Here is a 13,520-nt window from a genome sequence, read left to right as displayed (position 1 = left end):
CATAAAATAAAATATAAACCTTTTTAATATTATGCTTTTCTTCAACAAATTTATGAAACATTTAATGAAGCCTCAATTCTCCACATTTTCCTTTCACAGCCAGCTGCGTCTGCATTACTTTGTTTTTGTTCTTTTGTTTTCCTTCCGCTTTGCCTAATTTACTTTGTTACTTGGCATAGCTAGCAGAATTTCAGATAGGCATAAAATAAAATTCTTGGTTTTCTTTTTCAGAAATTCTCCGCTGACAAATTTTCAGAAATATTTTAATATTGGAGCTTTAATCCCCGCATTCAAACGACAACTATACGTCGTACCGTACGAGAAAACTTCTCTTGAATATTTCAGCACCAGGAGTGCATTGGCGTGAGCTGAAGTCGAACTAAATTAGCAGTTTTGCGTTTGGCTCTTCAAAGCGAAGCAGTGGCGAGTGGCCTACACAACTCAGGACAAGCTCTAGAGCTGAGCGAAGCATTAACAATAACAAATTCACAACACCATTCAATTAAAGAGTTTTAATAATATTTTTGCTATCACTAATTCTTTATGACATGCCAGGCTGTTTTCCCACTCTTACTCGCTTGATTTTTAAGGGATAATTGAAAATGTGGAAGGCACACCAGAGGCTTGGAAGACATCTCGACGGCATAGCTCGATAGTGGAACGATCCTTCTCTTTTATTTTTATTCCTCATTTCCACTTTGTTACCTTAGTAAATATATTCGACATTGGCAGAGAGACCTCCGGTGTAGGTGAATGCCTGATTATTACCAAAATGGTGAGCTTTTAGAGTGCACTTAGCCGAAGGAAATTCTGTCACAACTGATATCCGTCTTGGAGCATCGTCATGGGGACGGTTAGGTTGAAACACCTTCGGAGACAAAAAAGCTTGTACGAGCGAGTGCTTTCAAACGTCATGGTCGCTTACCCTGACAATCGCTTAGCCCCTACAGCTCTATCCTTAACGTTAATAACGCACGTAGCTATTGGTTATGTCTACATATTTATGAAACTTTTGTATCACTGATTTTTTCAACTAAAGAACTGTACTTGAATGAATTGGTGTTACGATGAGCCTCAAGTACCACAACGCCAAGATCGAGTTCTGTTACATCTGTTGAAAGAATGAGGCACTGTAGTATTTCAAAAGTTTGCATGTAAACTATCACGGTACGTAAACACAAACATCTTAGCAAAGCGATCGATGTATCCGATTTCTTTAGACAAAAATATAGCAGTGTAGAATTTTCACAAACGTTCTATAAATGATCGACGTAAATGAAACTTGCACTTCCGTGCAATGAATTTGCAAAAAGGTGACCCTTCACTTCAATGCATTTGAAGAACTTATCAGACGTGGCGGTGTTGTGGCTATGGGGCTCAGCTCATGACCCGGGGGTACCGGGCTTGGTCCCGGTCATATTGGTCGCATTTTGATAAGGGAGATATGCTGATGAACCGTGTGCTGAGCGATATCAGAGGGCGTTAAAGGAACACTAATGAACACTTTTAGGTTGACGTTGGTTGTTGAAAGGGCGGCTCAGAAACCTCGTAATGTGACCGACACATTTAACAATTCCCGAGACCCACATAGACTGTGTCCCTTGCTATACCCGTCACCCGGCTGTCAGTGGTGTAGGCACGAGACAGCTGACATGGCGCATATACCTTAGGAGTGCGAGTAAGGTGTTCGCCGCCACTACTAGGACGAAAGTTAGTGTATCCCAGGACGACTGGCCGAGCAGTGGCGAGGCACCTTTCTCAGCCCACAGGCAGGGGACCAAATCTGAGCTGTCTAGAGAGCCAGGGCTATAGCCGAGGACATCGCACGATGCCTCACGGACGACGACTGCTGAAGGCCTAGCCCGGGCCAGTGATTCCTCGTTTGAGGAGGATGATTGAAGGAGGAAGGACACGAAGTTTATTACCTACCTACCTACTTTTGTGCCAAGGAAGGACTTATTTTCAAACAACTTGATGTTTTAGTGGTCCGCATCGTATTAGCGCAATATAAATTACCTGCCTCAAGAAGTGAACTATTTCACGTCACTGTTGCCGTGCACAACGCTGTCCGGCTTTACTGCGCGGCCGCTGACACTAGCAGCAGCAGAACGAAAGCAGGGAGAGCCAAAGCTGCAACAATGGCCATTGATCGATTTGCTGCCATTGGCTCCAAGATGGCATACGTGTTTTGGTTTAACTGGGCCCCGCTAGATGGCATGACCTGTTCAGTTAACCATGCGAAAATTGAATTTTCCAACTACTCGCACCCTTCCCCATAGTAACGTCTGGTGTTTTTTTTTTCCCGATGAATCACTGAGAAGCGAACGAGCAGCGTTTGATTCCGTCTCTTGATGCATGAATAGTTCTTTATTTAGTGCAGGTAGATCAATTACTAGTGTATAAATGTAGGTGGTTCGTCTGATGTCATTAGGATCATTTTATGAATGTCCTACTGCGGTGCATGTATTCTTATGCATTTACCTTCATTTCTCAGTAAGTAGGGCACTGCTCTTATACGATTGTCGCTTTAGATGTTGTCATACATCGAGCTTTCACTCAGACGTAAATTGTTATTTGACTTCAGTGCCTCTAAAAAACACGAGATGATCGAAAATGCCAGATCCCTCTAGTACGGCGTGTGTCATAATCATATCGCTGTTTCGATACGTAAAACCCTGCATATTTTTAATATAGTTGCTGAAGTTGAAATTAGATTGAAAAACGAGACATGCATGTGTTGCGATATCTTTCCCCTAACGTCCGGCTGACTTGTCCTCAGTAATTTTTGTTTCACCTGATGAAATCCTACACCTGCAATCGCGGATAAACAAACTCAAATATTCGCGATTACGAACTTCCCAAATTCAATCATATCCTTAAAATTCGACGCAACATACAGATGCACATTTGGGGTAGAAAAAATCACAGAGCACACGAATGTCGCTTTGCTCGTTTGTTAGTTCAAGCTCAACCTCTTTATACTTGTGCATACGTTGAGTATGTCCTTCCTTGTGTTTGAGCAGCGCGATTTCAGCGTCGGTCTTTCAACTTTGCTAGTTGATTGATATGTGGGGTTTAACGTCCCAAAACCACTATATGATTATGAGAGACGCCGTAGTGGAAAACTTTGCTAGTTCGTGCTCATCGTGTGTGGGGTCTTTTAGCGCGTCCTCTGTGCTTCAGCACTCGCCGCGGTGTCCATCGGTCATGGTGCTCCGCTGCTGTCACGCAAATAGCGAGATCAAATCCCGGCCGAGGCAGCCGCATTTTCAATGGAGGTGGAAATACTTTAGGCCCATGTTAAAGAACACGATGTGGTCGAAATTTCTTGACTTCTCCACTACGGCGTCTCTCATAATCATATCGTGGATTTGCAATTTTAAACGCTATTGATTAACTTATATTATGGGCCTCAGCCTACGCTAGACATTTTGGGTTGCTTCTCTTTGTGCGTCACATGATGATAGATTGATACGTGGGGTTTAACATCCCAAAACCACCATATGAATATAATGGACGCTGTAGTAAAAGTCTCCAGAAATTGAGAAAACCTGGGGTTCTTTAACGTGCACCTAAATCTGGACAAATAGGCCAACAACATTTCCGCCTCTATCGGAAATGCAGCCGCCGCAGCCTGGATTCGATCCCGCAAGCTGCAGGTCAGCAGCCAAGTACCTTAGCCCCTAGACCACCCCGGTGGGGCCTTGCGCGTCACATTCCAATTTGTTGCTATCGCATTCATTGCTTCGCCCTTGCGGCGAAACTGACTTTTTTGTTAAATATTTAGTTTCATTCGATGAGCTCTGGTCACTATGCTTATTTTGCGATTGTTAAAATTCTTTCTGTTAGTGAGAACTTTCTGTGCTAGCGTAGCGTCGCACTGAGGACTAACCATGCCATGTGGACTTGGTTGGTCAAAACACGTGAGTTACTCTAAAGTCCTCCTGATCAAAGCTTTTGGTTGGCAACAATTACCAGTGGCTATTCGCCCTCTCTAATAGCGTGCCCGACGTTACGGTTGGCTGATGATGATGACGGAATAGTTTTAAATCTCTCTTGTTGCAGATAATGTGGTGTAAGTACCAGTTACAGAATCTGAATAGATCCCGAGTATAATATGAAAATTTCATCCGAAACCCACCTTCATGTGTCTACTCCGACGAGTGATCCCAAAATAGTTGTCATTACTTGCAGCACCAACACCGTTCGTGGCGTAGTGCTTCCGTACGCAGCAGGCTTGACGGCGTCACATGGACAAACCTAGGACCCCGTGTTTAATCTATTCTGGCCAACCACGGTGTAACTTTTGTTGTGATCATTCCATAAATAATGGTGAATATTTTGATTTTATATAAGTAAGACAGATAAAATACAGCATTATCCAGTTATAAGTACCGCTTTCTGCTCGATCCTTACACCACAAATATCGCGCTCAGTTGGGTACCCATTTTATTATGCGGGGCAACAAGAGAGGTTCCATGCGAAATTTTGTCATCTAGTTTTTCTGGTGCGCGCATGTTATCATGATGTAAATACATCGGCAATAAATGACTGCCATATCACTCTCGAGCGGCAATCAATTGCTGGTGCAATCAATTTAGTAATTAGTTTCATTGAGCTTAGCTTCATAGGAACGTACAACAGCCGTTTATTGCTGCTGCAGCTCAGGTGCATTATTTTTTTCACTGTCAACCATTAAAATCATTTTGTCGATCGCAACAACCGGTCTCTCACTTGCAAAACGACAGCCGAAGCATTCTACTATGCAGACAGAATCTTTATGAGTAAGTGTAGTCTTCTGCAAATAATTATTTTCTTCAGCGTATTGCGACTATTTGAACAACCTACGTTAATAGAATTTAGGTAAGTTGCAGCCACTCGCGTTCTATAACCATATCCGAGAAGAAAAAAAAATTGGCTCCATATATGCATGCAATTCCCTGCAAATGTCGTCGAAAGACGACATTATTGGGTCTGGAGAGAGTGAACAAAACGTTTTTTTTTTGTGATGTTCTTCGCGAGAACATTGGCGAATTATATTCTGGAAGTGCTGCATTAGGGTGCCTCGATCCGTGCAGTGAAGGCGAACGAGCGCATCGAGGCACGTGAGACACGAGTGATAGCTGGCAGTGATCTTCGAAAACGAAAGAAGGCGTGCGCGGCTGTCTGGGAGAAGATAAAGTGTAGAACGCAAAGCGACGAGCAGGTGACACTACCGTGTCGTCTTTTTTGACACTACCGTCTTGACACTACTGTGTCAGCCTTTTTGTGCATAGCGTCGCATTGTCGGCGTAGCGTGATATACGCTAACGTTCTTAGAATTACTTATGCATGCCTTCTCTAGTATGAAGACACACATAAAGAATATTAACGTGTGGTTATGGTGCCTCACATTTGCGCAATAATTGCTTCTTAATTGACCATCGCAAAAGTATGAACGCTGAAACTTGAGCAATAGTGGTGGGTGCTGCGGAAGGGGTTGGCCCTTTGGGGTATTGTTACGGCGGACAAACAGACAAATGTACAGACATGCAGACAGATAAACAAACCAAAATGTTTGCGTCGAAGTACCTCAAGAAAGACTATCGTCGTAAAAAAACTATTTTTGTTTCGTTTCCCCTTTTCTGTTAAGCAGCCTTGCATGAAGGCAAAGCACTTCTTACCTGAGATGAGCTTAGCTCGTCGATAGTTTGGGGGCTCTCGTTTCTCAGTCGTTTGGCAGCAATGAGGCCTGAAATAGACAAACAGTCGTGCACAATACATTCAAACAAAATTCAAAAGAGGAAGCCAACTACAACACAGTGACAGTATCATTCATACACACATCGGCAGGGACACAATTCGTTGCTCATTGTGGCAAAGGGCCACACCCCTTACAATAAATCAGAAATAGCAACTATTGCTCTATGTGACACATTTCTTTATCTTGAATTTTCAGCGCTGACGACGAAGAAGTAATTAGCATCATCTCACAAAATGCTCTCTATATGCGTAAATATGGACTAAAGAGGAAGTTTAGTGTGTTTTATAGCGCGATTCTACACAAAAAAGTAAAACTTTGGGAGCAACATCGCTTTGGCAAGCAATCTGGTAATAGTTTTATTGAGCTTAGTTTCATAGGAACGTCAAATAGCAGTTTGTTGCTGCTTCAGCTGAAGTGCATTACTTCTTTCACTCTCAACCATTGAAAACTCCTTGTCATACGCACCAACCGGTCTCTCGCTTGCAAAGCGACCGCCGAAGCATTCTAATATGCAGACGGAATCTCGTAGAGTAAGTGTAGTTTTCTGCAAATAATTATTTTCTTCAGCGTATTGCGACCATTTGAACAGCCTAGGTTATTATAATTGAGGGAAGTTGCAGCAATTCGACAAATCTACTCTTGTCGTTGACGGCTGCACCAACCTCAATGTTGAGCACAGAGCATTTGCATAGAGTTTATGGTACTTCACGACAACATTAGAGAGGTGGTTGGCCTGGATGCGTAAGCACTAAAAGGCAGGTTTAAGAGGATATCGTCAGAATGGATGTTTTGAAATCTTATCTCATCAGATGCGATTTTCAAAACGTGGTATTTTAATCTTACTTCGCCGTCTTCTTTTTTTCGATGACGATTGATAACAGGCACAGATATGAATCCACGCACTCGAGCCATGAATATGTTGTGAAAGTCGACTCAGTGTTTTTAGAGAAATGTCAGTTTACAACATAAGCTTGCGCAAACCAAGCTGTGCAGCGTGTCACTTTTCAGCTTGTTCTCTGAATTCCATTCGACAGTAACGCAAGTGCTTTTTTGGTTGTACCGCCACTGTACGACACTGTGATTTTGAACACATTTCGATCTGAGGGAAGGCCGCTAACCAGTTCTGAAATCCTGCAGGTTGCCGAAACACTAACCACAACGATGTCGGAAATATTGCACTTTGAGAATGGCGCAATCAATTTCAGCAAAGCTGACACTTGGTTTGCTCACACAGTGAATTGCGAGCCACGGGAGTTTTGACTCTCGTGTTGCGCTGCACTGACAGAGTGGCGCAATCGCAGATTTGGAGTACGCGCATAGCGTGGAAATATTTTGCGCCTGTTCCATTTGCACGAGCAGCCTCAGATTTTTCTAACTTTGTTTTTCCTTGCTGCGAGATAAACCACAAACAAAAGTACTCAATTCTCATTATGCCCTTCAAACATGTAACGGCATGCTTAGCATTAAACTGCGTCTTCTGGTATGAAGCCAGGCATGCGGACAGCATACATGGGAACTGTCATACAGAAACACAATGTTGTTTTGTTTGAGTTTTTTTTTAAATCGGGCAACAGTTGAAAACTAAAAATTTGGTTCATTTCATATCTTCCCATAGTTAGGCAAACAATCGATAATTACTGTTTTCACAAAGTGCATGCAATATTGATTTCTGTAGGTAGACAGGGCACCTATAGCCAGACCCTGATTCGCCAAGGCAAGACTGCGAAAAAAACAAGCTTAAGAAAACTTTGCACAAGGGTCCCAAGCCTGAAATAAGCGTGAAAAACTCAAAATGTTTTGAACGAGTTGTCTCAATGGTGCAGAACCTCTTCGTTTTATTGTACGCGGTGACTGTTCCTGGAAAGCCTTCTTCGTCCGACATGATTATAGTTTCTTTTATATTTGTCAAAGAAGTTTTTCATCACAAAATATGCTACAAAAATTAAGTTTGTTCTGAAAAAGTGCATACACACACACCAAAAGGCCACAAAGCTACCTTGCCAGGTCAGAAATTTGTATTGGGTGTGACCAATACCACAAAACATGGATCCGACATAACACGCAGGGCGGAGAAAAGCTCGAGTGGCTTACATCGACAAAACAACAAGGTTCTTGAGTACTGCGAGATTCACGGGTGCTTCACCATACTGTCTTAATGCAAAATGTATTGTATCGTTCGTCGTGAACACAAGAGGTAAGATCACGCCCTGTGCATCGGTTTCTCAAGCAACTGTCATAGAAGCGGAAGAGATTGTCATTGCCTTTGCTATAAGGGAAGACATGGAGCGCAACGCTCCACTGAGTATAATCACAGATTCTCAGGCCACTTGTACAAATGATCAGAAGAGAAAAATTGGTGCCGAAACACACCGTATACTTACCCAAAGTGGCAGAGAGCTGGACATAACTTATACCTAGACAAGCCCTTGGGCCCCGCGACATGAGGGTGTTACTGAAAACCTACATGCAAATGAGGTGGTTCGAGTTTTCTCTAACTATCGGTCTGCCGATGGTAAGACCGTGGAAGACCCGACAATCATCAATCTTAATTACAAAGCGATCCTGCAATATTACAAAAATTTGCGGAGACTTCAACCATCAGCCCAGAAGAACCTTTCAGCCATGGATTCTGCGACGTCACACCGACGCCAAACTAACACATTGCCACGTTCCTTTCCTCAAGTTTTGTTATCACTCCGTTACACTACGTTCACCACAAACCACGCCTACGATATCCGAGAAGCTTCGAGGCTGTAGCAGATCGTTTTGTTAGAGTTACGCACGCTTCATGAACATTGCAGATTATTTAGGAATCTACGTCATCGCTAGTGATAACGCTCGAATATTCGATGGCAAGGGTATAAATGCCAGCATGCTTCGCCGCTTGTCATTTTATTGACGGCCGACGTTATGTTCGCCGCTATCAGTGCTAGTGCCTTGCTGTAATCTGACTTTCCTTTTACGTGGCCACAGGTTTGCCCCAAATAAAGTATATTGTTTGACCTGCAGTCTACTGCCTTTGTCCACGTCGCAACCCCGTGACATCTGGTGGAGGGGCTTCCTGGCTCATGTACTGAACGCCCCCCTCCAGCCGCGAGCCAAGCCCACACCATAAAAAAGACGTTGAAGCCAACGTCGATCAGCGAGCTAGCCGCAGGCAGCAAGGTCTACATCCAGAGTACGAGGCCCCACCCGATAACTTTCGCGAGCCCAAGACTACCATCACTGCACCGACGACTATGACCACCCCTGCGCCAAGGCCCGCCACGGTCGTAATGCATCAGCCGAGAGAGCCACCGACCTTCCATGGATCATCATGTGAAGAAGGGAAGACCTGGCTCGAGACGTATGACCAAGAGACCGCCTTAAACCAGTGGGACTCCGAAGAAGAAGTGCGTCGCGTCTACTTTTACCTGGAAGACGCGGCGAAGACCTGGTTCAAAAACCATGAGTCGTCACTTGAAACTTGGGATTTCTTCCGCGGCGCATTTCTGGAAACGTTCATGAGCATCGCCCGAAAAGAAAGGGCTGCGGCTGTGCTGGTAAGAAGGGCGCAGCTTCCGTACGAAAGCGTCCCAATTTTTACAGAAGAGTTAATTCGTTTGTTCCGACTCACCGATCCTGACATGACCGAGGAGAAAAAAATTACGTTTGCTCATGCGAGGGGGGGGGGTAAAGCAAGACCTCTTCGCTGGGCTGATGCGGAACCCCCCAAAACAGTTGAAGTGTTTATCTCAGAAGCTACGACAATTGAAAAGGCTTTATAAATGCGTACCCACCGCTACGATTGGCGTTAGATGCAAGACAGCTCAGCTGTTCACGCCCTCGGCTCCGAAGACATACGTAAAACAATCCGACAGATCGTGTGGGAGGAGCTACAGAAGCTGCAACCCTCATCGCAGCCACAAGTGGACTCGATTGCCGATATTTTCCGCGAAGAAGTTCGGATATCGCTTGAAGTTTCCGAAGCACCGTAGCCTCAGCCACAAGCAATGAGCTACGTTGCTGCAGCCCGACGCTACGTCCCCCATTCTCGTCCTCACCAAGACGCCACTCCACCAAACTGCCATCGACAGGCAACCCCACCGCCACCACCACCGACGCCTAACCATTCTCCTCTGGGTCAGCGCTACACACCAAAGAAAACAGACGTTTGGCGTGCTCCTGACAAGCGCCCACTATTCTACAACTGCGAGGAGGCCGACCACACTTATCGCCGCTGCCAGTACAGAGGAATGGGGCTCCGGGAATTCGCCATCAACACGCCGCGTCGGCAGCTGGGCGAGATGCCTCGTGACATCGCCGATTACATTACCGGAACACTGTAGCAAGAACGAAGACCTTACCGTTTCCCGTCACCCAGCCGCTACAACTCACCGCACCGTTGACCGTACTCTGGCCCAATCCATGGCCGGTTGCCTAGCCCACATCACTCGGTAAACTAAAGACAGCAACCAGTGGAGGTAAGGTTGCTGTACGACGAACTGCTGAAGATTCTACACCACCGACGACGACGCCATGACGAAACCTTAAGAACCCACCACAACGTGAACGCTGCCCTGAGGTCAAAATTTCGGGGGCAGAACATGACGACGCACCGTCGAAGCAACAGTACAAACCATCGTAGCCGAGATCTGACGCCGCGTCTAGCTGCAACGCAAGGAGAAGAACTAGCTACCTCGACGTCCTCATCGACTGCCACAGCGTCACAGCTCTCGTCGACACCGGAGCCGACTATTCCGTCATCAGAGGGGCATTCACCGCAAAGTTGAAAAAAAGTGAGGACTGCTTGGCAAGGCCCTGAAATGTGGACAACTAGAGGTCACTTAATAACGCCGACTGGAGTCTGCACAGCTAGAGTTATCATCAATAACCAGACTTATTCTTCGAGCTTTGTCATTTTACAAAATTGCTCCAGAGATCTGATACTTTGAATGGACTTTCTAAGTCAACACGGCACTCTCATCGACCTGAGATCTGATTCAAGCACACTAAGACCAGAAAACACGCTCCCGACCCTTACAATGCCAAGGAATCACGCATTGAATGTGCTAGAAAAGCAGGTCGCCGTGCCACCTTAATCCAGTGTCGTCATTTTTGTTGGCACCGAAAAAGCCAAAAACCTTGATGGCATGCATCGTCGAAGGCAATCAGCACCATCTCCTAAGCAGTCAGATTTGTGTCGCAACAGGCATAGCTGAGCTGCATGACGGCAAAGCAAAGGTGGTGCTCACAAACTTCCGTTTCGAATACAGGCACACCAACCGTGGTACGACGGTCGCCTCCATGGATGAACTCGTGGAGGCCAGCAATTTATTCTCCCTTTTCAATGCTGCTCATGCTGCTTCGACGAACCGAGGTCCCGAACCGGAATTCGGTGTCAACCTGAGCCTTTCGAAGTGCAAGCGAGACCAGCTGAAGTTCCCGCTTTTGCGATTCAAAGACTGCTTCTCGTCATCATCGCGAATTCGGCAAACCCCAGTCGCCAAACCACGTCATAACGGAAGAATGCACCCGACCACTTCGACAAAGCCCGTACCGAGTCTCGACGCGCGAACGCGCTGCCGTGAAGAAACAAGTCGACGAAATGCCATCCGCCGACATCATTCAGCCGTCCAACAGTCCGTAGGTGTCACCCGTGGTATTAGTAAAGAAGAAGGATGGGACACTATGTTTTTGTGTCGATTACCGCCACCTGAACAAAATCACAAAGAAGGATGTGTACCCTCTTCCACGTACAGACGACGCCCTGGACCGACTCCACAACGCCAAGTACTTTTCCTCGATGGACCTGAAAACGGGCTATTGACAAATTGAGGTTGACGAAAGAGGTCGAGAGAAAACGGTTTTTATCACACCCAACGGCCTCTTTGAGTTTAAGGTCATGCGTTTTGGTCTTTGCTTGGTGCCTGCGACGTTTTTGTGCGTTATGGACACCGTACTGGCTGGATTGAAATGGCAGACTTACATCGTGTACTTGGATGACATCGTCGTGTTTTCCTCCAGCTTCGATGAGCATCTCCGGCGCCTTGAAGCGGTACTTCAAGCTATCAACACCTCTGGACTAACCCTGAAGCCATAAGAGTGCCGCTTTGCGCACGAGAAGCTGTTGTTCCTGAGACAAGTCATTAGCAAGTCGGTAGTCCGTCATCGGACTACAGACTTGCTAATGACTTGTCCGCCATCGGTCCGCCAACAGCCGCCATCGCTGATTTCCCGCAGCCCACTGATAAGGAGGCTTTACGCAAATTCCTCGGATTGTGCGCCTATTACAGGCGTTTCGTCAAATGTCTTTAACATATCGCCGAACCGCTAACTCACCTCACTGAAAAAAACGTCGCATTCATGTGGGAAGCAGCACAAGAGGAAGCATTTCAAGAACTTAAATGATGCCTCCAGACACCACCGATATCTGCGCGTTTCGACGAATATGCCGAAACAGAAGGACCCACCGGCGCAAGCAGCGTAGGACTTGGCGCCGTTTTTGTGCAAAAGGCTGATGGTGTGGAAAGGGTTATCAGTTATGCTAGCTGGTCGCTATTCAAGGCCGAGGCCAACTATTCCGCAACAGAAAAGGAGCGCCTTGCCATCATCTGGGCAGTGTCAAAGTTTCGCCCCTACCTCTACGGCAGGCTTTTCAAAGTTGTGAACGACCATCACGCCTTGTGTTGGCTGGCTAACTTAAAGACCCTTCGGGTCACCTCGCACGGTGGAGCCTCATACTTCAAGAATTCAACGTGACCATCGTTTACAAGTCTGGAAGAAAGCACTCTGACGCAGACTGCTTGTCTCGCACCCCTGTAGAACAACCGCTGCTCGACAGCCTGGATGAGGACAGCTTATTAGAAACGATAACTGCTGACGACTTCGCCGAGCAACAGCAAGCCTTGTGGAATACCGGAATACCTTGAGGATAACAGCACGACTGTTCCGATTGTTTTGAAGAGAGGACTGGAGTCCTTCTTCTTGCGAAACGGAGTTCTCTTGAAAAACTAATCGCCCCTTCGAGCCGGACATCTTGCCGTCGTTCCTTTAGAAGTGAGACCAGAAGTACTTGAAGCTCTACACTACAACCCGATGGCTGGACACCTCGCCGTTTCCCTTACGCTCGCAAGAATACAAGAAAAGTACTATTGGCCATGACTTGCCGCCGACGTCACTTGTTACGTCAGGACCTGCTGCGACTGTCAGCGACGAGAGACACCGCAAACTAGACTAGCCGGACTTATTCAGCCCATCGAGCCACCTCGCCGACCGTTCCAGCAAATCGGCATGGACTTACTGGGGCCGTTCCCTACGTCGAATTCCGGGGACAATACATCGTCGTAGCTACTGACTACCTCACACACGATGCCGAGACAAAGGGCTTGCCAAAAAACAGTGCCTACTATGTAGCAAGGTTCTTCGTCGAGAACATTGTTCAGCGTCACGAAGCTCCACAGGTCCTCATTACTGATACACGTACGTCCTTTACAGCGGACCTAACTCAGGCGATCCTAAAGCACAGCCACACAAGTCACCGCCGGACCGCTGTCTACCATTCAAAGACCAACGGCCTCACCGAACGTCTCAATAAGACTATCGCTGGTATGCTGGCCCCGTACGTCGACGTCGAGCACAAGACATAGGATGAAATCCTTCCATACAATACGGCCACCCAAGAAACGACGCAGATCACGCCGTACAAGTTGGTTTATGGTAGGAGCCCGGCAACGACAGACGACGCTATTCTTCCAAACGTCGCTGACGAAGAAAACCTCGACGTCATCACGTACTT

General features: G+C 46.3%; 1 protein-coding gene across 2 annotated transcripts in view; it reads right to left on the bottom strand.

Moving 5' to 3' along the window:
* The window catches only part of LOC119170289 (putative G-protein coupled receptor No18), a 104,040-nt gene that overhangs the window by 54,947 nt on the left and 35,573 nt on the right, over positions 1-13,520 (bottom strand). The window contains exon 2 of one of the 2 annotated variants that reach the window (XM_075877285.1): positions 5,664-5,731. The exons of the other annotated variant lie outside the window; for it this stretch is intronic. The gene's annotated coding sequence lies outside the window, so the exon portion shown is untranslated. The remainder of the gene's footprint in view (positions 1-5,663; positions 5,732-13,520) is intronic. 2 annotated transcript variants of the gene reach the window in all.

The sequence above is a fragment of the Rhipicephalus microplus genome, chromosome 2 (genome assembly GCF_043290135.1).
Source record: "Rhipicephalus microplus isolate Deutch F79 chromosome 2, USDA_Rmic, whole genome shotgun sequence".
NCBI classification, from domain to species: Eukaryota; Metazoa; Arthropoda; class Arachnida; order Ixodida; family Ixodidae; genus Rhipicephalus; species Rhipicephalus microplus.
The sequence above is the reverse complement of the archived record's forward strand: the minus strand, read 5'-3'. Positions and strand labels throughout refer to the sequence as shown.